Source organism: Salvelinus fontinalis, chromosome 4 (assembly GCF_029448725.1).
Source record: "Salvelinus fontinalis isolate EN_2023a chromosome 4, ASM2944872v1, whole genome shotgun sequence".
NCBI classification, from domain to species: Eukaryota; Metazoa; Chordata; class Actinopteri; order Salmoniformes; family Salmonidae; genus Salvelinus; species Salvelinus fontinalis.
The window spans coordinates 59,917,889-59,940,103 of NC_074668.1; the positions used below are offsets into that span (position 1 = coordinate 59,917,889).

Sequence of the window (22,215 nt, forward strand, 5' to 3'; positions counted from 1 at the left end):
ATCTTGTGTTACAATCTGTAACTACCTGTCTCCAAATAAACTAGCTAGCTAACATGCCAGCGTTTGTCCAACTCAAGCAAGAGCTGGCGTTGACAACCAACCCCATCAAGGCATTGCATTGGCCTAACATAACTAGCTAACGTTAGCGATACTCGACCATGCCCCTACCTTTTCCCACTGCTACGGTTGGATGTTCTTGTCGACTTAGCAAGTTACATATATTCGACTTTTAATAGCACCTGAAACTATCTCGTATAATTATGGTCTATTTTCTCCGATGTTTTTATATTGTGTTGACCAACTGTGGTTAACAAGCTAGCAGTGTAGCTAGGCTAGCTATTAGCTATGTTCTCCAAAACATTAGCCAGCTGGCCAGACCAGCCACAGCTCATCAGGCATTACTAGTTGAACACAGGAACATAGCTGGGTGCCACAAAACCGATAGCTTTTTTGCAGTGCAAGAAATAGCTAGCTTACAAAGGGTCAATTTTGCTTTAAAGTAAGCAATGTATTTATAATCTACATGTATCGCCATTTCTATATGTTTTACAGAAAACATGAATACATATTAAGTTCATGATTATACAACGTAGCGTTTTCCAAACTGTGTCTGGGCCATAGGATACTGGTGCTCATCCAAACGGTGTATACAATATACAATAATGGTCCTTATGGTTGTCATATGTGCTATAATGATTTATAAAAAGCTTTAATCTCAAAGAGAACACGTTTTCTACTAAAACACTGGACGCTGATCTAGCATAACATTTTAGCTGCTGCACAGTTTGAATTGATTTGAAAGTTTAAAAAAATACATATACACCAAGATTTGTAAAAGTGACCGGTATTGCACAATATAGTCGGGATTTATTTCCATTGTGGTCCCTATTTTTAACATAAATACATATACAATTACATAGATACAGACAAATTACAGATATAGATAAAAAAAAATGCTCAACCTCCAGATGAGTATCAAAAGAGTTAACATACAATTCTTACAAGCTTGTTTGGCTGGTAGGTTATTCTTTAGATGTTTGGGGCTGCTGGTGAACCATGATGTGCATACATGGTCAAAGTGACACTGGATTAGCGCACTAGCTAGGTTTCCATCCAATTGGCGACAGATTTTCATGCGAATATTGTAAAATCTTCTTAAAAACAATATTTCAGAGTTTCGTTTAGGAAATTTTAGCGCCGGACGTGACAGGGAAGATTTTGGCCAAATGAGCCACATTTAAGTGTCGTTAAAAACAGCCTATAACAAATTACCAAAATACTATTCCTTGTGTTTCGATGTGCAGCATACGCAAAACGCTATAGCCTATTGGGTATTGTTTTTATGCTACTTTCTTAAAACAATAATTTGCACCTCACGGTTCAGCTGTTAGGGATTTGAGCACTACATGTATCAGGGCTTCGGTGTCCACTGTATAATATTACATTTTAATAAATTATATGTATATATGTATAGCCTATTTGAAAGAAGATAAGCTTAGGCCTAACCCCAGAGAGCTAGATATAAATAAGCAGACATCGACATGCATTTCTTTATGTGAGATGGTCACTATGTCTGGTATACAGTTATAGACATTCAAAGAGGCTAATTAGTTAATTTTCGATCATAATATGTTCTATAAAGATAAGCATTGTATTGTTAGGAGTAACTCTGGTTGGCCTGAAACAGTCTTCCTCATCTCAAATTCAACTGTTTGAGTCAGTTGGAACCCCTGTGCTCTTTCAATTCAATTTCAATTGAAGGGCTTTATTGGAATGGGAAACATTTGTTTACATTGCCTAAACAAATGAAATAGATAAACAAACATAGGTTGTATTTACAAAGGGGTTTGTTCTTCACTGGTTGTCCTTTTCTTGTGGCAACAGGTCACAAATCTTGCTGCTGTGATTGCACACTGGTATTTCACACAATATATATGGGAGTTTATCAAAATTAGATTTGTTTTCAAATTCTTTGTGGGTCTGTGTAATGAGGAATATAAGTGTCTCTTGCACATAATCAAAGATTTCCTTAATTTTGGATCAGTCACAGTGGTCAGGTATTATGCCACTGTGTACTCTCTGTTTAGGGCCAAAAAGCATTGTCATGTCTTCTCCCGCTCCCCCTCGCCGGGCAGGTTTACTAATCACTGGCTTTGACATCCATCAGTACGCACACCTGGCACCATCGTTACGGTCACCTGCGCCTCATCATGAGACACACCTGGACTCTAGCACTTCACTGATTACCTCCCCTATATAGCCAGCAGCATACCACCCTGCATACCACTGTTGGCTTGCTTCTGAAGCTAAGCAGGGTTGGTCCTGGTCAGTCCCTGGATGGGAGACCAGATGCTGCTGGAAGTGGTGTTGGAGGGCCAGTAGGAGGCACTCTTTCCTCTGGTCTAAAAATAATATCCCAATGCCCCAGGGCAGTGATTGGGGACACTGCCCTGTGTAGGGTGCCGTCTTTCGGATGGGACGTTAAACGGGTGTCCTGACTCTCTGAGGTCATTAAAGATCCCATGGCACTTATCGTAAGAATAGGGGTGTTAACCCCGGTGTCCTGGCTTCTTATGAGGGGTTCCTGGCACTGTGAGTGCCTACTCCAACTATGGTGGGATGCCCAGAACGCTGCTGAGTACACGCTCACCTTCCAGACAGTAGCAGCATTCAGCAGATGGAATGAGCTGGCGCTCCGTATGCTTTTCAGAAGAGGACTGCATGAGGAGGTCCAGACGGAACTTGCATGTCGGGAAGACAACCTCCTTGGATGCACTCCTTGCAATAGCCATCAGTCTGGATAACTAACTTCGGGAGCATCGGTGCCATCGCTTCTGTCCTTCCTTCAGTGACAACTCTGTATCAGAGCCTGAGCCCTTGGAGGTAGTGGTCACACGCCTCCCCCGCGGCTTAGTGATGCAGACGGCAACCGCTTGGGCTCTGTCCCTATTGTTGTTAAGGGGAGCTTCAGCAGTGTCCGGTACGTCCCAACTCGGGATCCACGAGAGCAGAGGGACGAACGTGTGCTCTTCCACCTCCTGGGGCAGATGTGAGTATTCCATTTATCGCTTTCTACCAAACCCCCTTTTTTTGTGTCAATCCCACAAGTTGGCTGTCCCTCATGTATGTTTCTAGAGGGCTCCCGAGTGGCGCAGCGGTCTAAGGCACTGCATCTCAGTGCCAGAGGCTTGAATCCAGGCTGTATCTCAACCGGCCGTGATTGGGAGTCCCATAGGGTGGCACATAATTGGCCCAGTGTAGGTCGTCATTGAAAATAAATATTTGTTCTTAACTGACTTTCCTAGTTAAATAAAAATCTATTTTAAAAATAGTGCTAGTGGATTCCGGTGCCACGGATCTTTATTGACTACAGTCCCTCTCTGAATGTCACCTCATACCCGTTCTCCTCTATTTCCAGTTCAAGACCTTGATGATCGGCGCATCTACTAGGATCCGGGACCCCTCACCGTGGAGTCCATCATGAGAACATTCCCTTCATTAGCGACGGATGAGGATGACAATCACGGACTGGGCACCCGAATGCTGGAGGACCTGCTTTCCAGTTCCATGTCGGTTGAGTCCTGTGGTTGCCTTTTAGCCCAACATCCTGGAGGTATACCAGGACCTGTGGGAGGTTTTTTCCCAAAACCCACACCACCTGTCTCCCTCATCGTGACTGTGCCATTGACTTGCTTGCGGACCCTGCACAGACGCATCTATCCTGTCTGTGGCTAAGGCCATGGAGGATTACATCCGTGAAGCGATCCAACAAGGTTTCATCCACACGTCCACCTCTCCTGCTGCTGTGTGGTGGAGGATTACAACTGTGTCTTGATTTGAGTACTGAATGAGATCACCAAGTACCATTACTCTCCCGTTGGTGCCGGTAGCTATTGAACAGCTCTGCGGGGCCTGGTTCTTTACCAAATTGGACCTGCGGAGTGCATACAATCTCATCCGCATCCGGGAGGGGGATGTATGGAAGATGGCTTTCAGCACAATGTCTGGTCACTACGTGTACTCTGTGATTCCTTTTGGCTTAGCCAATGCGCCGTCAGTCTTCCAGGCATTCGTCAACGAGGTGTTCCGGTACATGCTCGGACGCCAGGTGGTTGTCTATATCCACGACATCCTGGTCTGCTCGGCTACCTTGGAGGCTCACATCCGAGTAGTCCTGGAACGTCTCCTGGCCAACCAACTATATGTCAAGGCAGAGCATTGACAATTTCATCAGGAACTGTCTTTTCTAGGCAACCAGAACCACCCGCAAGGAGTGACGTTGTCGCTGGATATCCAGGTTTTACTCGTACTACTCAATCCATCTCCAAGAAGTATTGGTGGCCAACCTTGGCGAGGGATGTGATTCACTATGTTAACTCCTGTCCCATGTAGTGATGCACTGATATTACATTTTTGTAAGATATTTTCCTTGACAAAAAAACGATACAGATTTAAAATTGGCCCGTTAAGTGTTCTAGTATAGTTCAAACACAGACGCAGCGGTCTGAGGCACTACATCTCAGTGCAAGAGGCGTCACTACAGTCCCTTGTTCAAATCCAGGCTGTATCACATCCGGCCGTGATTGGGAATCCCTTAGGGCAACGAACAATTGGCCAAGCATCATCCGGGCTGTCATTGTAAATAAGAATTTGTTCTTAACTGAATTGCCTAGTTAAAGGTTACATACACACACACCAAAAAGCTATTTTCTTGGCATTTTGTATGTCCCCGTTACAAGTTAAACATAATCAAAACATTTTTCTTTCACTTACTTGCTGTGCTGTTTCGTAGTCGTTTCATCTTCAAACAGGACTTCTATGGGACGCTGTTTGGGTCTTTGGTCAACAAGTGTTATTTGACACGCAATCAGGATCTTGACTGACTGCACGTCACATAATTTACACGTTCATTAGTGTAACTACGTAAATTATCACTCGTATTTAATGTCGCAACGATTCATCGATACGTATGCTATGATGCTGGTGAAGTTGTCTCGCGCACCTTCCCTTCCTCAAACTCTGAACAGTACTGGTCGTAAAAAAAAAAGCTAGCGAGCTGATGGATTTGATGCAAACAATGTTCTTTCCCAAAAACACAGCAAAACTACATTGTTACAGTAGCTTTAGTTAGCAACTATATAGCTAGGTGTCATCTAAAATAACCCTCATTTACAAGACATTTCTTATTTGATTAATGGTGGTCGGACCCATCTGTGAAGCTAGCCACAATAAGGATTAGACGCAATAGTGGACTTTGCGGTTAGCCTTCAAAATAAAAGTATGGCATAATTCTACTATTTGCATTACTGTCAATTACATACTGTAATAAAACGAGCAGGGAGCAGGCCTCGAACCCTCGACCTTCTAGCCGGAAGTCCAGCACGCCATCGACTGTGCCCCAAAAGCATGCTCCTGCGGCGGAGTCAATCCGCGCTTGTAAACCCAGGGTCGTTACTATACTTTTATTTTGAAGGCAAAAAGCAAATTCCACTTGTGCCTTATCCTTATTGTGGCTAGCTTCACAACCCGGTCGATCCTCACTAGCCAGATGAAGCTAGCTAGGTACCAAGGAGTAGCGGACTGAGCCCCAGGAGAATTTATGGTGGGCTAGTCAACCTCTGGGCCGGTGGGCCGCATTTAATTTAATTTATTTTTTACTACTTATCAAAAAGTTGGCAGAAGGTTGAGCGACACGGGCCAGCCCTTTCCCCCAGGCCGGTGGGTCTATTCCAAACGAACATCTATGCAAACCTTAGGCACGCCCCTTTTGTCTAGCTCACGTTGACACTGACAGCTCAAACTAGCTACGATTTGAAAATGGAAAATGTTGATAAAACATTTACTGGAGACAGGAGATCAAGTTGAGACATAGGACGAGGTGTATAATTGTATAATAAGGCAGTTTATTCAAGTGTAAAGATATTTGGCAAAACGTGCAGCACAGCCCCTTTCTGTCTGATTCTTATGGAATCGTCGGAGAAGAGGCCTCTAAACATGTTGTGCTGATTATATATGCAACAAGTAAAGTAGGTTGATCTTGTAGTCTGGCCTTCCGATTGGTCGATCTGGGTCGTGGGTAGTCCTGTCCGGGCCTGATGTCGACGTTCCATTGGCTCTTAACACAGTTCTTTGTCTTAGTCTCAACCTCGAGCAGAATGCATGTGCGTTTGTTTTAACAGGGGCCTGTTCATGGGGGAGGGGAGTGTGTGGGTCTGTGGTTATTATAAGGGTACGAAGAGTGGGGGTATAGTGGGGGATGGGTGCATGTTGTGTCAAGTATAGCTTGTGTTGAGAAGTTGTTAAAACAAGTTACCAATATCTATTACAATTTCTTACAAAAAGCAGAGTGAAAAATGTGAGGGTGGGGTTGACAAGTTAAGAGACGAGTCAAGTCTTCACTCAAATGCAAGTGAATGTAAAAAAAAAAAAAAAACGAACCGACTTATTCGGTGGTAGTAGTACTAGTGACACGGACGCTAACATTGAAGTGCTAGACCGGCAAGAGGAAGATGGCACAACCCGGTTTGCGGGTGAAAGAGTAGACGGAGAGGACAACGAAGCCAAAGATGGGCACATATCTACCGCTTCGGCTGCACTAAATGTGTTCCAAATACAACATGTTATATTCGAATTTGAGTGAAATGCAAATACTATTGGTCAGCTACTGCTGTGTAAATGTACCAGAAAGAATTGAGGTAAAGACGTTCACTAACTGGGTGTTCAAACCGGATAGCGGAAACTCAATTTGACGCATAGCAACGGTCTGGTTCCCTAGATTTCGCCGACATTGGTTGCAAATAGTGTACATATTGTAAAACCAATCAAGTCCTTTCCCTCTCAAATTCATATTTTGTGCGGGAGAATATGGTAACAGTGATTTGCTAACTATGATCCTCATCGCCACCGGTTCCTACCACTTCCCCTCTTTCTAGACAATGCATTGAAACTCACGGTGTGAATGGCGAGTGAAGTCACACAACTAAATCGTGTTTTGTTGTCATTCAATCACTTGATATGAAATAGTGGGCCTGCTGCTGTGTTTTTAGTGTTTCAAAATTGGGCCTTTTAGTTCATTTATATTATTTTATTCATATCCAGGTTGATGATAGGTCCGTTTCAGTGGAAGAGGGAGCCAGGGAAGGTTAGACCAACTTTTGATTATTTCAAGAGACCAAAGTCAGATGACCTAAACATTGTTTCTACCCTATGCAGGAATCAAAAAATTCTGTGGTGCAGAGGGTTGTCTGTTTTAAAGACGGTACCAATCGAAAATAGCTGTCATACAATCAAAGCTATGTATAATACTGTTCAGTTTGTATGGCATTTGCGAAGCCTACTAACAGCAGTATTTTTATGAGTGGAATGACGGATTGGAAACATGTTCCCCAAAGGGTAGAAGAGCAACATCCACAGAAGTAGTGCAGAGGCATACTTTTTAAGGTCCTCCAAAGCAGACATTCAAAGTCTGCTCAGTGACAGTCAGGTGTCTGCCCACAGAGAGCAGGTACACAGGGGAAGGCAGGTGCTGGAACGTGTCGTAGACATGGTGAAAGTCATTGGCAAGAGGGGGCTCAGTTACAGGGGGATGCAGTCTGAGGCCTCGTATGCATTAGAGGACACCAGTATCGATCACGGTAATTCCCTGGAGATGATAATACTGCTGGGAAAGTATGACGTGTGCTTGAAAGAACATCTCACTGAATTCATTGAGAAAAGCAAGAACCTACATCAGATTGGGGCAAGAGGTTCTCTAGTCACACTCCTCTCAAAAAATGCAGAGCATTATCCAAGAGACCATGTTAAGAGAAATTGAGCAAGCTGGAATGTTCTCAGCCCAGATCGACACAACTCAGGACATAACTTCTCAAGACTAGTGCTTTGTCATTGAGATGTGACAGATGTCGTACAAGAGAGGCTTGTGGCTGTTGTGAAGTGTGAGGCATCCACTGGACAGTACTTTGTCTGGTTGTTGACAGATGTCGTGGATAAAATCAAATTAGACATGAGCAAGTGCATTGGCAATACTACGGATGGAGCATCAAATATGCAGGGCAAATATAAGAGTTTCTCTACTCTGTTATCCTCAAAGTCCCCCAATCAAGGGCATGTATGGTGCTATGCACATGTCCTTAATCTGGTTTTGTCTGATACAACTGAAATTGTCTTAACTGGGTCACTGTTTGTGCTCCTTAATGAAATTGCTGTGTTACTCGATGAATCCTACCAAAGGATGGATGTGTGGGAGAAGAGCCAGGACACACGACACAGACGCCTATCTCCAATCGGAGAAACACGCTGGTGGACTAAGGATAGTGCTTTGATGAAGGTCTTTGGAAAACCAGACCAGGGTCTCTATGTTGAAGTACTCCTCACACTATCAGCCATATAAGGACATGCCAACATGAAGACAACTGTTTGGGTGAAGGAAAGTGGATTTACTGAGGCTCTTCTCCGGTATGAGACGACACTGACGGCTCAAATAATTCTTTGGATATTTGAGAACACGTCACCGCTGTCCAAATACCTGCAGTCAAGTGGGGTGGACATCCTGTCTGCCCATCGAATGGTTGTGGCTACACAGGAACCCTGAAAGGCATGTCAAGTGACTTTGACACCATTAAGACAGCCACAGACACATTTGTTCAGTTTGCAAATAAGAAGATCAAAGAACAGGATGGGGACACAGAGCTGGAGAAGGTGGAAGCCACTCTGCCACAGAAAAGGGCAAAAAATAAGAAAATCATGTCTGGAGAGATGGCTCAAGATGAAAATTTGCCAGATGCAGATAGTGCCTATAAAGTTCAGGTCCACAATCAAATTATGAATAAAGTCACAGATAGTATCCACAGGTGATTTCTGTCTCATGACACCCTTCTGGACCTGAGAAACCTCTCCCAAATAACATCCAATGGTCTTCAAGAGCTCAGCAAATATTTGCTTCGATATGATAGCCGAACAACTGACAATTTGCAGTGTGAGCTGAGAAGCCTCGCTGTGCAGTGGAATAGATGACTGAAAAGTTCAGGATTTGAGGAATACATGACCAGGAACAGTGGAGGATGGCCCTAATGGAAATTAATGTGGTGGAAATGAAGAATAAATGCTGCTCATCCTGCAAATAATGTCCACTGTGTTACCAGATGCTGAGATTCCTACTCAGTTACCCAGGTAGCTTGTGAGTGGAGTTTCTCTACCTTAAAGTATATCAAGAGCAGACTCAGGAGCACTCTCTCACAAGAACACCTAGAGGCCTTCATGCTGATGGCCACTGAGAAGGACTTCCTAATGGCCCTGGAGACTGACATGGTGATCGATAGAGTTGCAGAGAAAAGCGAGCTGTTGAGAAAATTTCTCCTCCAATAAGGAAGTTGAGACATGTCTTATAACTTGCTTACTTACCATTATTTTACTCCTATATTTCTAATGTCACTTTTTCCTGTCTAATGTTGCTGTCCAGTACTTTGACAGAGTGAAGCCAGCCAGCTGACCCTGAGTGGCAGTTAGACAGTTCTGTTTCAGTGAGTATTGTGGATATTATAGCATCTTTTTTGTTCTCAAGGCTTCAGGTGATGTAGATGACTTGTGATGGTTTGTGCTGCTCTCTTACAGGTTACTTTCTATTTTTGGAGAGGTGTTCAACCATTGTTTTTTTTAAAGGTGTACTCCCATGACTTAAAGCCAGCCAGCTGATCCCGAGCAGCAGCTGGACAGTTCTGTCTCAGTGAGTTTTGTGGATATTTTAGAATCTCTTTTTCACTCTAGCCTTCTTGTGAGGTAGTTCAATCATGACAAATTCAGTGTGTTCTGTAGAAGTTTTATAACAATGTGCAGTGTTTGTGTTCTGCAGCCTTTTTTAAAGTAGTACTGCAGTATTGATCAATTGTTGTGATGCAGCTAGGTGGTTGTATTAGGGGCTGGTAGTGTGTGTATGTGCGTGCATTAGCAGTGCGGCTGTGGTGGGGTATACAGGGTGTTATATAGGTATGCATGTCAGATTTGACATCGTTTTTGCACATCGGCGTTAAATTAGACATCGGCCGACATTAATGTTGGCATTTTTAGCTAATCGGTCTATCGTGCATCCTTAGTTCCATGTTTGCATTAAACTCACCACCAGCTTCTCGACTCCGTTCCAAGCATTTGATTTAACTTTTTTTTTTTTTGTAAATTCTTTCCAATGTGCCTAGTAATTCCCTTTGTTTTCTCATGATTTGTTTGGATCTAATTGTGTTGCTGTCTTGGGACTCTGGTGTCTGTTTGTGAACATAGGGCCAGCTTGCTTAGGGGGATCTTCTGTAGGGGATGACTTTGTTATGCATGGTTTGGGAGTCGCTTCCTTTTAGGTGGTTGTAGAATTTAACGTCTCTTTTCTGGATTTGGATAATTGGCATTATTTGGTGTTTTTATGTTGTACACTGAGGATATTATTGCAAAATTCGGCATATAGTCAATTTTGTCCCATTTTCTTTCATGAATTCTTGGTTGGTGAGCAGACCCCAGACCTCGCAACCATAAAGGGCAATGGGTTCTATAGCTGATTCAAGTATTTTTAGCCAGATCCTAATTGGTATATTGAATTTGTTCCTTTTGATGGCATAGAATGCCCTTCTTGCCTTGTATCTCAGATTGTTCACAGCTTTGTGGAAGTTACCCGTGGCACTGATCTTTAGGCCAAGATATGTATATATTTTTTTTTTTATGTGTGTGTGTTCTAGGGCAACGGTGTCTAGATGTCATCTGTATTCGTGGTTCTGGCAACTGGACCTTTGGAACACCATTGTCTTACTGAGATTTACTGTCAGGTCTGACAGAATCTGTCATGGAAATACTTCTTAAAAACATCTGACACCAGAGCTTGTGAATTCAATAGACTTGATTACAAAGTAACAAGCCGAGCTGGTCCATGGAGCAACTGCCGCTACCAGACTCGGATCACTTTATATACAGTTTCAGTTTGAGACAACATACATTTTTCACTTCTCTTTGTAAATGATCCACATCTTTTGGTAGTCTGCCGCCACTGTTTCCTAATTTTACTTCTAGTCTGTCTGCGCCCAGCTTTACTTGGTCTCCTCCTCTTCTTGGCACATACTTCAGGGAATAGATTATATTGGTGGCGTAACCATAGCAACGATACAAAAGATAATAGACATTCATAATGCATGTCCAAGGACAATCACAGGACTAGGCAACGGCCTCCCTCAAGCCCACAATGGCTCAGTCACACAAACACGCAATGGCCTCTCCCCAAGCCCACATTGATTGTGTTCACCACTCAGACGCACAACACATGCACTGGAAAATCCCCCATATCTGTGCAGAAGATCTAGGTGTGCTGTAGGCCCTCCTTGGTTGGGGACAGAAGCCTCAAATCATCAGACATTTGACTTCAGATCCTAGTAGGGTGAGGCGGGGTGCTGCAGGCGGGATTCTAGTGCCCTCGCCAATTCATTGATATGTTGAGGGTGGGGCATAAGCTGCATCCATGTCCCTGCCGCACCCCCGGCCCTGTGGAAAGAAGTACATTTTTTCCAATTGTAACCGTACACTTGTTTGTCTACATGGATTTGTGTTTAAGCCCCAAACAGCACTTTCCATCCATTTGTATAGCAGGCCCTCATACCAAATTGAGTTGAAATCAACAAATCATGAAGACTTTGCATTTGTTTTGGTTTGTCAATTAGGGTGTGCAGGGTGAATCTGTCGTACGGTAATTTGGTAAAAAGCCTATTTGACATTTGCTCAGTAGATTGTTTACGCTGAGGAAATATACAAGTAATGTTAATGCATAGAATTTCCCCAAGATTGATGCATATCCCACAGTAGTTGTGGTCAAATTTGTCTCCACTTTTGTGGATTGCTATGATCAGTCCTTGGTTCCAAATTTTGGGGAATATGCCAGAGCTGAGGATGTTACAGTTTAAGTGTAGCCAATTGGAATTTGTGGTCTGTACTTTATCATTTCAATTAGGATACCATCAACCCCACAGGCCTTCTCGGGTTGAAGACTCTCTCGAAGTATTCACCCTCGTTATAAGTAAGTATTTCGTGTGGGGCGGAGCTACCTTTATGCAGATGGCCACCGCAGCAGACACCCGCCTATTCAGCAATGATGGCTTGCAGGGAAGAACTAAACACGGGCGTGTGCCATTTAATAAAGTTCTAATTGTGCTGTGTGTGTGTGTCGAAGGACCCCATAATGTCTGGGTTCTCAGCCAAGAATGACAGAAACGAACTGGTTTCTCTTCGCTTGATTGGAGACAGAGTAAAGGTTATGTCCTGTACACCAGCGATAGGGCTATTCTGTTTGGAGCCCGTTTCTGGGCGAAAGATTAATGTTTTGTGTGTATGACCAGTACGACCATACATCATCTGGGCCGACAGTGAAAGGCACTTGCTTGCCCAACTTGGGGGAACCGTTGAGCTACTATTAGGGGAAGTATGTCTGGAGTTACTTCCTGTCATTCTGGCCCCTATTGTCCTCACTCAGTTGCAGCAGACTAAGGCAACCTTTTCACGCAGTTGTCTCCCCACACACACACACACATATAGGGTCACGTGTTTGCTTGCATGGGATAGCTTGACTAGTGTGTGTGTGTATAATGCTCCTGTACTCTCTGTGCAGGGGCTCTCAATGTGACAGCCTCCTTACTATATTTTTTAAATAAAAGTAATACTTGATTCTTGTCTGTGCCCCGTGTCATTATTCAAGTTAGACTTTGCACCACAGAGTGCAGGGGGTGTGCGTGTGGTTTGTCATTCATCTTTATAAAACTACCCAGACCCTTGATTTCCAGCGTGTGTGTTGAAACATGGAGGGTGGTTAATTCACGTTTCTCATGATTAACTGTGCTAAATATTTCTTAATATTTGTAGAACAACATATATTAAATGAAATATTTTGTGTTGTACTTTTCAAGCAATAACAAAATGAAAGGATACAATAGGCAAAATCAAATATATATATTTGTCACGTGCTGAATACAACAGGTGTTGACCTTGCAGTGAAATGTGTACTTACAAGGCCTTAACCAACAACGCAGTTTTAAGAAAAATACTAACAACAAAAGAGATAAGAATAACAAATTAAGAAAAGTATATAACAATAGTGGGGCTATATTGCAGGGGTACTGTGCGAGGGCTCTGGTGTTGAGGTAATATGTACATGTATAGTTATTAGTGACTATGCATTGATAATAGTAGCAGCAGTGTAAAGGGGGTGGGGGGGGGGCAATGCTAATAGTCTGGGTAGCCATTTGGCTATCTGTTCAGGACTCTTATGGCTTGGGGGTAGAAGCTGTTTAGAAGCCTCTTGGACCTAGACTTACCGCTTGCCGTGCCGTAGCAGAGAGAACAGTCTATGACTAGGGTGGCTGGAGTCTTTGACCATTTTTAGGACCTTCCTCTGACACTGCCTGGTATAGAGGTCCTGGATGGCAGGAAGCTTGGCTCCAGTGATGTGCTGGGCCATTCGCACTACCCTCTGTAGTGCCTCGCGTTCGGAGGCCGAGCAGTTGCTATACCAGGCAGTGACGCAACCAGTCAGGATGCTCTCGATGGTGCAGCCGTAGAACCTTTTGAGGATCTGAGGACTCATGACAAATCTTTTCAGTCTCCTGAGGTGGAATAGGTTTTGTCGTGCCCTCTTTACAACTATCTTGGTATGCTTGGACCATGTTAGTTTGTTGGTGATGTGGACGCCAAGGAACTAGAAGCTCTCAACCTACTCCACTACAGCCCTGTCGATGAGAATGGGGGCGTGCTCGTTCCTCTTTTTCCTGTAGTCCACAATCATCTCCTTTGTCTTGATCACGTTGAGGGAGAGGTTGTTGTCCTGGCACCACATGGCCAGGTCTCTGACCTCCTCCCTATAGGCTATCTCGTCATTGTCGGTGATCAGGCCTACAACTGTTGTGTCATCGGCAGACTTAATGATGGTGTTGGAGTCGTGCCTGGCTGTGCAGTCATGGGTGAACAGGGAGTACAGGAGGGGACTGAACACGCACCCCTGAGGGGCCCCCGTGTTGAGGATCAGCGTGGCGGATGTGTTACCTACCCTTACCACCTGGTGGCGGACCGTCAGGAAGTCCAGGATCCAGTTGCAGAGGGATGTGTTTAGTCCCAGGGTCCTTAACTTAGTGATGAGCTTTGAGGGCACTATGGTGTAGAACCCTGAGCTGTAGGCAATGAATAGCATTCTCACATAGGTGTTCCTTTTGTCCAGGTGGGAAAGGGCAGTGTGGGATGCAATAGAGATTGCATCTGTGGATCTGTTAGGGCGGTATGCAAATTGGAGTGTGTCTAAGGTTTCTGGGATAATGGTGTTGATGTGCCATGACTAGCCTTTCAAATAATTTACCTTTGCGTCCCTTTTGTAGTCTGTAATAGTTTACAAGCCCTGCCACATGCGTCGGAGCCGGTGTAGTACGATTCGATCTTAGTCCTGTATTGATGCTTTGCCTGTTTGATGGTTCGTCGGAGGGAATATCGAGATTTCTTAAGCTTCCGGGTTTGTCCTGTTCCTTGAAAGCAGCAGCTCTACCTTTTTAGCTCAGTGCGAATGTTGCCTGTAATCCATGGCGTCTGGTTGGGGTATGTACGTACAGTCACTGTGGGGACGACGTCCTCTATGCACTTATTGATGAAGCCAGTGACTGATGTGGTGTGCTCCTCAATACCATTGGAAGAATCCCGCAACCTATTCGAGTCTGCTAGCAAAACAGTCCTGTAGTTTAGCTTCTGCCTTGTCTGACCACTTTTTTTATAGATCAAGTCACTGGTGCTTCCTGCTTTCATGTTTGCTTATAAGCAGGAATCAGGAGGATAGAGTTATGGTCAGATTTTCCAAATGAAAGGCGAGGGAGAGCTTTGTATGCGTCTCTGTGTGTGGAGTAAAGGTGGTCTAGAATTATTTTTTCCCCTCTGGTTGCACATTTAACATGCTGATAGAAATATTATGTAAATCTGATTGAAGTTTCCCTGCATTAAAGTCCCTGGCCGCTAGGAGCGCCGCCTCTGGGTGAGCGTTTTCCTGTTTGCTAATGGCGGTATACAGCTCATTGAGTGCAGTCTTAGTGCCAGCATCGGTCTGTGGTGGTATGTAGACAGCTACAAAAAATACAGATGAACTCTAGGTAGATAGTGTGGTCTACAGCTTATCATGAGATACTCTACCTAAGGTAAGCAAAACCTTGAGACTTCCTTAGATATTGTGCACCAGGTTTTGTTTACATATATGCATAGGCCCCCACTCCGTGTCTTACCAGAGGCTGCTGTTCTATCCTGCCGACAGTGTATAACCTGCCAGCTGTATGTTAATGTCATCGTTCAGCCACGACTCGTGAAACATAAGATATTACAGTTTTTAATGTCCCGTTGGTAGGATATATGTGCTTTCAGTTCGTCCCATTTATTTTCAGCGATTGAACGTTAGCTAGCAAGATGGAAGGCAGATTTGCCACTCGTCGTCTGATCCTCACAAGGCACCCTGATCTTTTTCTGCCAAATCTCAGTTTCCTTCTCCAGCGAATGATGGGGATCTGGGCCTGGTCAGGTGTCGTGTCTCTCTCCCATCCGACTCAATGTGGAAAAACTCTTTGTCTAATCTGAGGTGAGTAATCCCAGTTCTGATGTCCAGAAGCTCTTTTCGGTCATAAGAGACGGTAGCAGCAACATTATGTACAAGTCACGACCAATGTGAAAAAACTAACAAAATTGCATGGTTGGTTAAGAGCCAATAAGACGGCAGCCATCCCCTCCGGGCTCCATCACAATACACATCATTCTCGTCAGTGCATTATGTCATCGTCAGGTTTGAGAAGCGTATCTACATCCCTCACTCAGAGGAGCCCACTAGGACCCAGATGTTCCGGCTGCACCTGGGCACCCTGACCCTCAGCCTGAGTGACGCAGACCTGCGTAAACTCGCCAAAAAGACATCAGGCTACCCTGGGGCTGACATGAGCATCATCGTATGAGATGCGCTCATATAGCCTGTCAGGAAAGTGCAGTCAACCACACACTTCAAAAAGGTAACTTATACACATGATATAGGAACTTTATTGCAGTTGACTCTTGTACACCACACTAAAGGTGTATCGCTTTCTCTACTATTGAGGAGAGTTTGTTTGTGTGATGGTACTCTAGGTGTGAGGGCCATCCCGTGCCAACAGTCAATTGATAGTGGATGACCGACCCGGTCATCCACTAGAACATGCTGTTTCTGTGACAACACAGATGCGGATGCAAGATGCAAGCAACGATGGTTTAATGAAATACAGTTTACAGCAGCAACAGGACAGACAGACTGTACTCAGACGGAATCCGACCCAGGGACTATGGCGCATATACCGATGATAGCGTGCTGAGTAATCCCGGGGAATGTGTCCGGATGGATAGGAAGGAGCCCAGAAGATAATCCACACAAGGGCGCCGAGAGAAAGAGCCCAGACACACGACACAACCTCAGGGAAGTAACAATGATCTGACAACAAGAAACACTGGTTACAGAACATATAAAGGGAAGATAAGTGATTCCAGCTGGCGCAGACAATCAGGCCGAGATTGGGAACCACGCCCACACAAACACGGAAGAGAGAGAGAGAGAGAGAGAGAAAAAGAGAAAGAGAAAGAGAGAGAAAGAGGGAGTCAGTGGATTCATGAACCGTGACAATACCCCCCCCCTAGGAACGCCTCTTGGCGTTCCCAGGCGAATTTACCTGTCGATTGAAATCATCGATAAGGGATTGATCCAGAATGTCCCTAGCAGGTACCCAACTTCTCTCTTCCGGACCGTAACCCTCCCAGTCCACCAGTTACTGGATTCCGCGTCCCCTCCTTCTAGAGTCCAAAATACGATTGACAGAAAAGGTGGGTTCCCCATCAACAAGTCGTGGCGGCGGGGGAACCGGGACCGGCGGGTTAATGCGTGCCTGAAACACAGGTTTTATTTTAGACACATGAAAGGTAGGATGAATTCTCCTATACGCCGGAGGAAGCTTGAGCCGGACCGCCACCGGACTAATGATCCTGGTGACTTTGAACGGGCCGATAAATTTGGGGGCAAGCTTGTTCGAAACGGATCGGAGTGGAATGTTCTTAGTAGAAAGCCACACTCCTTGGCCAACGACATATACCGGAGGCTTCGACCGGCGGCGATCGGCCTTAGCCTTGGTGCGCGCCCCCACCCGTAGAAGAGTCTCCCGGGCTCTGCTCCATGCGTGACGACACCTCTGGATGAAAGCGTGAGCGGAGGGCACAGTGACCTCGAACTCCGTACTGGGAAAGATAGGTGGCTGGTAACCTAAACTACACTCAAACGGAGAGAGACCCGTGGCTGCCACTGGCAACGAATTGTGAGCGTACTCAAACCATAGAGAGTTGTTGACTCCAGGAAGAGGGATTCTTAGAAACCAAACATCGCAACACTCTCTCCAAATCTTGGTTGGCCCTCTCCGTTTGACCGTTGCTCTGGGGATGAAACCCTGAAGACAGACTGACACTCGCTCCCAGTAACCTACAAAACTCTTGCCAAAACTTGGACACAAATTGGGGCCCCCTGTCAGAAACTACGTCCATCGGCAGGCCATGTAAGCGAAAGACGTGATCCACGACAGTTACCGCTGTCTCCTTGGCAGATGGTAATTTAGGCAAGGGAATAAAATGAGCCGCCTTCGAGAACCGGTCCACCACGGTCAAAACCACCGTCTTGCCCTGGGAGGGCGGGAGGCCGGTAACAAAATCTAGCGCGATGTGGGACCAGGGTCTCGAAGGGACCGACAGCGGTTGGAGTAACCCATCTGGAGGTCGATTAGAAGTCTTCCCAGTGGCACAAACCGAGCAAGCCAAGACAAAACTGTGAATGTCACGAGCCATCAGTGGCCACCAAAAGCGTTGCTTAACCAAAAAGCTAGTGCGGCTGACTCCTGGATGACACGCTACGTTGGAGCAATGCCCCCACCGAATAACATCGGACCGACACCCCTCCGGCACAAACAACTGATTAGGCGGGCAACCGGACGGAGGCTTTACCCCTTCTAAGGCCGTTTTGACCCTCGATTCAACCTCCCATGTGAGTGTGGAGACCACTAGGGTCCCGGGTAGGATGCACTCTGGAGTGGATGGGCGTTCGGAATGGTCAAAAATGCAAGAAAGGGAATCGGGTTTGACATTCTTGGAACCCGGGCGATACGAGAGAGAGAAGTCAAAACGTCCGAAAAAGAGTGCCCACCGCGCCTGCCTGGAGTTGAGTTGCTTGGCGGTTCTGATATATTCCAAATTCTTGTGATCGGTCCAAACTATAAAAGGTACCCCCGAACCCTCTAACCAATGGCGCCACTCCTCCAGTGCTAACTTCACTGCCAACAACTCTCTGTTGCCAATGTCGTAGTTACGTTCCGCAGGTGATAACCGATGGGACAGGAACGCGCAAGGGTGCATCTTGTCGTCAGAAGAGGAACGTTGGGAAAGTACCGCACCTACCCCCACCTCTGAAGCGTCCACCTCCACCACGAACTGACGCGAGAGATCGGGAGCTATGAGGATGGGGGCCGAAACAAAGCGGCTCTTGAGTTTGGCGAATGCAGCCTCGGCTGTATCGGACCACCTGAACGTCACTCTGGGGGAGGTTAAGGCGGTAAGAGAAGCGACTATCTGGCTAAAGTTGCGAACGAAACGCCGGTAGAAATTGGCGAATCCCAGAAACCTCTGTAGGGCCTTACGGGAATCTGGGCTTGGCCAATCCACCACAGCCTTAACCTTGTCAGGATCCATGTGAATACCTTCAGTCGAGACGATGTAACCTAGGAATGGAACGGATTGTGCATGAAAAATACATTTCTCCGCCTTGACAAAAAGTCCATTCTTCAACAACCTCTGAAGCACTCGTCTGACGTGCTGAACGTGTTCCTGGAGAGAAGAAGAAAAAATCAGTATGTCATCCAGGTAAACATATATGAACTGATCAATCATATCTCTCAGCACGTCATTGACGAGTGCCTGGAAAACCGCTGGGGAGTTGGATAGCCCAAAAGGCATGACCAAATATTCGAAGTGCCCTCTGGGGGTGTTAAACGCGGTCTTCCATTCATCCCCCCTCCTTATGCGAACCAAATGATATGCATTACGTAAATCCAACTTAGTGAACACGGATGCTCCCTGTAACCTTTCAAAGGCTGAGGACATCAACGGTAAGGGATAGGTATTCTTCACTGTGATGTTATTCAACCCACGGTAATCAATGCAAGGACGCAGAGATCCGTCCTTCTTCCCCACAAAGAAGAACCCTGCCCCCGCTGGAGAAGAGGAATGGACGAATGAATCCAGAGACCAGAGAATCAGAGATGTATCTCTCCATAGCCTCCCTCTCAGGAACATAGTGAATATAACTTGCCTTTAGGCGGAGACTCACCTGGCAATAATTCTATTGCACAGTCATAGGGACGATGCGGAGGAAGAGAAGCAGCACGGGACTTGCTGAACACCTCCTTCAGGTCGAGGTATTCAACGGGCACGTTAGACAAATCCACTGCCTCCTCTAGAAACACAGAATCAGACACAGATGAACAAGCAGACACTAAACAGGACTCAAGACACTTGTTACTCCACATGGATATAGAGTTATGACCCCAGTCAACTCTGGGGTTGTGTTGGGTGAGCCAAGGGTGGCCGAGAACTAATGGTGCAAGGGGTGAGTCCATGAGTAGAAATGATAGTGTCTCAGTGTGATTGCCAGAAGTGATGAGTGTGATAGGTTCAGTGGTATGAGAAATGTTGGGGAGTTCTTGACCATTGAGAGCGTTGACGGATATCTTGTGCGTGAGTGAGGTGACAGGAATCTGGAGTTTGTGAGCGAGCTTGAAGTCTATAAAATTACCCTCTGCTCCTGAGTCCAGTAAGGCTTGGGTGTCGTGCGTGTGGGTGGCCCATCTTAGTCTTACCGGGAGGAGAGTAGATGATGAGGTCTTCTCTGTGGTGACACCACCCGATAGTAGCCTCATACTTACTACCGGGCCTGATCTTTTACCGGGCAGGAGTGGATAAAGTGGCCCGCTCTACCACAGTAGAGACAGAGTCCTTGGGATCTCCGCCTCTCCCTCTCTTCCCGGGAGAGGCGAGCTCTCCCCAGCTGCATGGGTTCGTGAGCGGAGGCTGAACTGGCCGTGTTCCCGCCGCTGGCATGCCAGCCCTCCGTGTCGTTATACGGTCTGTTAGGGCATGCTCGGCGGCCATGACGACTCAGACGAGCGTCGACCCTCAAGGCTAGTTCCACTAGTCCATTTAAACTCCTGGGAAGGTCCAGAACATAGATCTCCTTCTGGATCCGGTCCCCCAGCCCATGCAGAAACATGTCCCACTGCGCCTCCTCGTTCCACTGACACTCTGCGGCCAGAGTGCGGAATTGGATGGAGTATTCCGATACTGAACGGTCTCCTTGGCGAAGGTCAGCGAGTAGTCTGGCCGCCTCCCTACCCGCCACGGCCCGATCGAAGACCCTTCTCATCTCCTCGGAGAGTGTCTGGAAAGAGGTGCAGCATGGGTCCTGGTTCGCCCACACCGCCGTTCCCCAAAGAGCCGCTTTGCCTGATAGCAGTGTGAGTACGAATGCTACCTTAGACTGTTCACGGTTGAAGGTCCGTGGCTGCAACGAGAAATGCATGGAACATCTCGTAAGAAAAGCTCTGCAATAGTCAGGATCACCTGAATAACCCTCTGGTGTCGGTAGCCGTGGCTCTAGCTGGGAATCCGGCTCTGGCGGGTCGGGTTGAACTGCCGGTGTAGGTGGCGCAGCGAGACCCCTCAGATGTTGTACTTGTTGGGTCAGCTGGGATACCTGCGTCACAAGGGCTTGTACTGCCCGACCTGTGCTGGAGATGTTCTCCTCTTGTTGATCCATTCTCGTGATACTGCGGGAAATGAATTCGGTCAGACTCGTTGAACTCGCTGCATCCATGGTAGGTTCAGATCATTCTGTGACAACACAGAGGCGGATGCAAGATGCAAGCAACGATGGTTTAATGAAATACAGTTTACAGCAGCAACAGGACAGACAGACTGTACTCAGACGGAATCCGACCCAGGGACTATGGCGCATATACCGATGATAGCGTGCTGAGTAATCCCGGGGAATGTGTCCGGATGGGTAGGAAGGAGCCCAGAAGATAATCCACACAAGGGCGCCGAGAGAAAGAGCCCAGACACACGACACAACCTCAGGGAAGTAACAATGATCTGACAACAAGAAACACTGGTTACAGAACATATAAAGGGAAGATAAGTGATTCCAGCTGGCGCAGACAATCAGGCCGAGATTGGGAACCACGCCCACACAAACACGGAAGAGAGAGAGAGAGAGAGAGAGAGAAAAAGAGAAAGAAAGAGAAAGAGAGAGAAAGAGGGAGTCAGTGGATTCATGAACCGTGACAGTTTCAACATACACGTCCAGGTATTGCAAACTGACTCTCACATTTATATAATTGCTGAACCATGCTCATGATTTTGTTCGTCCTCTCGGTGTGTCCCTTTGCACTCCAAACTGACATGCTGCGCTCACTATCCTCCATGAGGCCCACAGTCAACACGGCGGACTTGTTCAAGGTCAGGAAGTTCATCTAGGACTTTGGACAGGAGGGAGAGGGCCTGGTTTAACTACTTACCATGTCTCTACTCTAAAGCACCATTTGTACAACCTTGTGTCAAATAATTGCTACAGTATTACAACCCTAAACTTGAACTTGTTTGTCTAATCTGCATTGGCAAGAATGATGGAGCACACTATTGGACAATCCTCAAGACAGACTGTTTATTTCATTGCCATCCTGTACTTTTACAGTGAATAGAGCTCATCATTGAGTGGGGAAGGTGTTTACAGGTGTTTTTTCAGTAGAAGAGACATTTTCTATTTCTGGTTTTGAGCATTGAAAATAATAGTTCCACAACAGACACTATCATTATTCCAATACTGTTGCCATAATAGTATTGCTGTGTCTGTGTATACAGTGCATTAGGAAAGTTTTCAGAGTCCTTGACTTTTTCCATATTTTGTTACGTTATAGCTTTATTCTAAAATGGATGAAATAAAAAAATAATTATCAATATTTACACAATTCCTTATAATGACAAAACGAAAACAGGTTATTACAATTGTTTTTAAATCTATTAAAAAAAAATATTTTTGTGAGACTAGTTAGGATCAAGGGAAAGATGAAAGGCGCAAAG

The 22,215-nt window shown here is 45.8% G+C and overlaps 1 protein-coding gene across 5 annotated transcripts in view; it reads right to left on the reverse strand.

Annotated features, from left to right (window-relative positions):
- Positions 1-5,239, reverse strand: part of LOC129854096 (activating molecule in BECN1-regulated autophagy protein 1A-like) — a 99,229-nt gene extending 93,990 nt beyond the window's left edge. For 2 of the 5 annotated variants that reach the window (XM_055920752.1, XM_055920748.1), the window contains exons 1-2: positions 4,774-5,239; positions 169-4,630 (exon numbers count right to left, since the gene is read on the reverse strand). The gene's annotated coding sequence lies outside the window, so the exon portion shown is untranslated. The other 3 variants (XM_055920750.1, XM_055920751.1, XM_055920749.1) reach the window with 3 other exon arrangements.
- Positions 5,240-22,215: the final 16,976 nt, after the last annotated feature.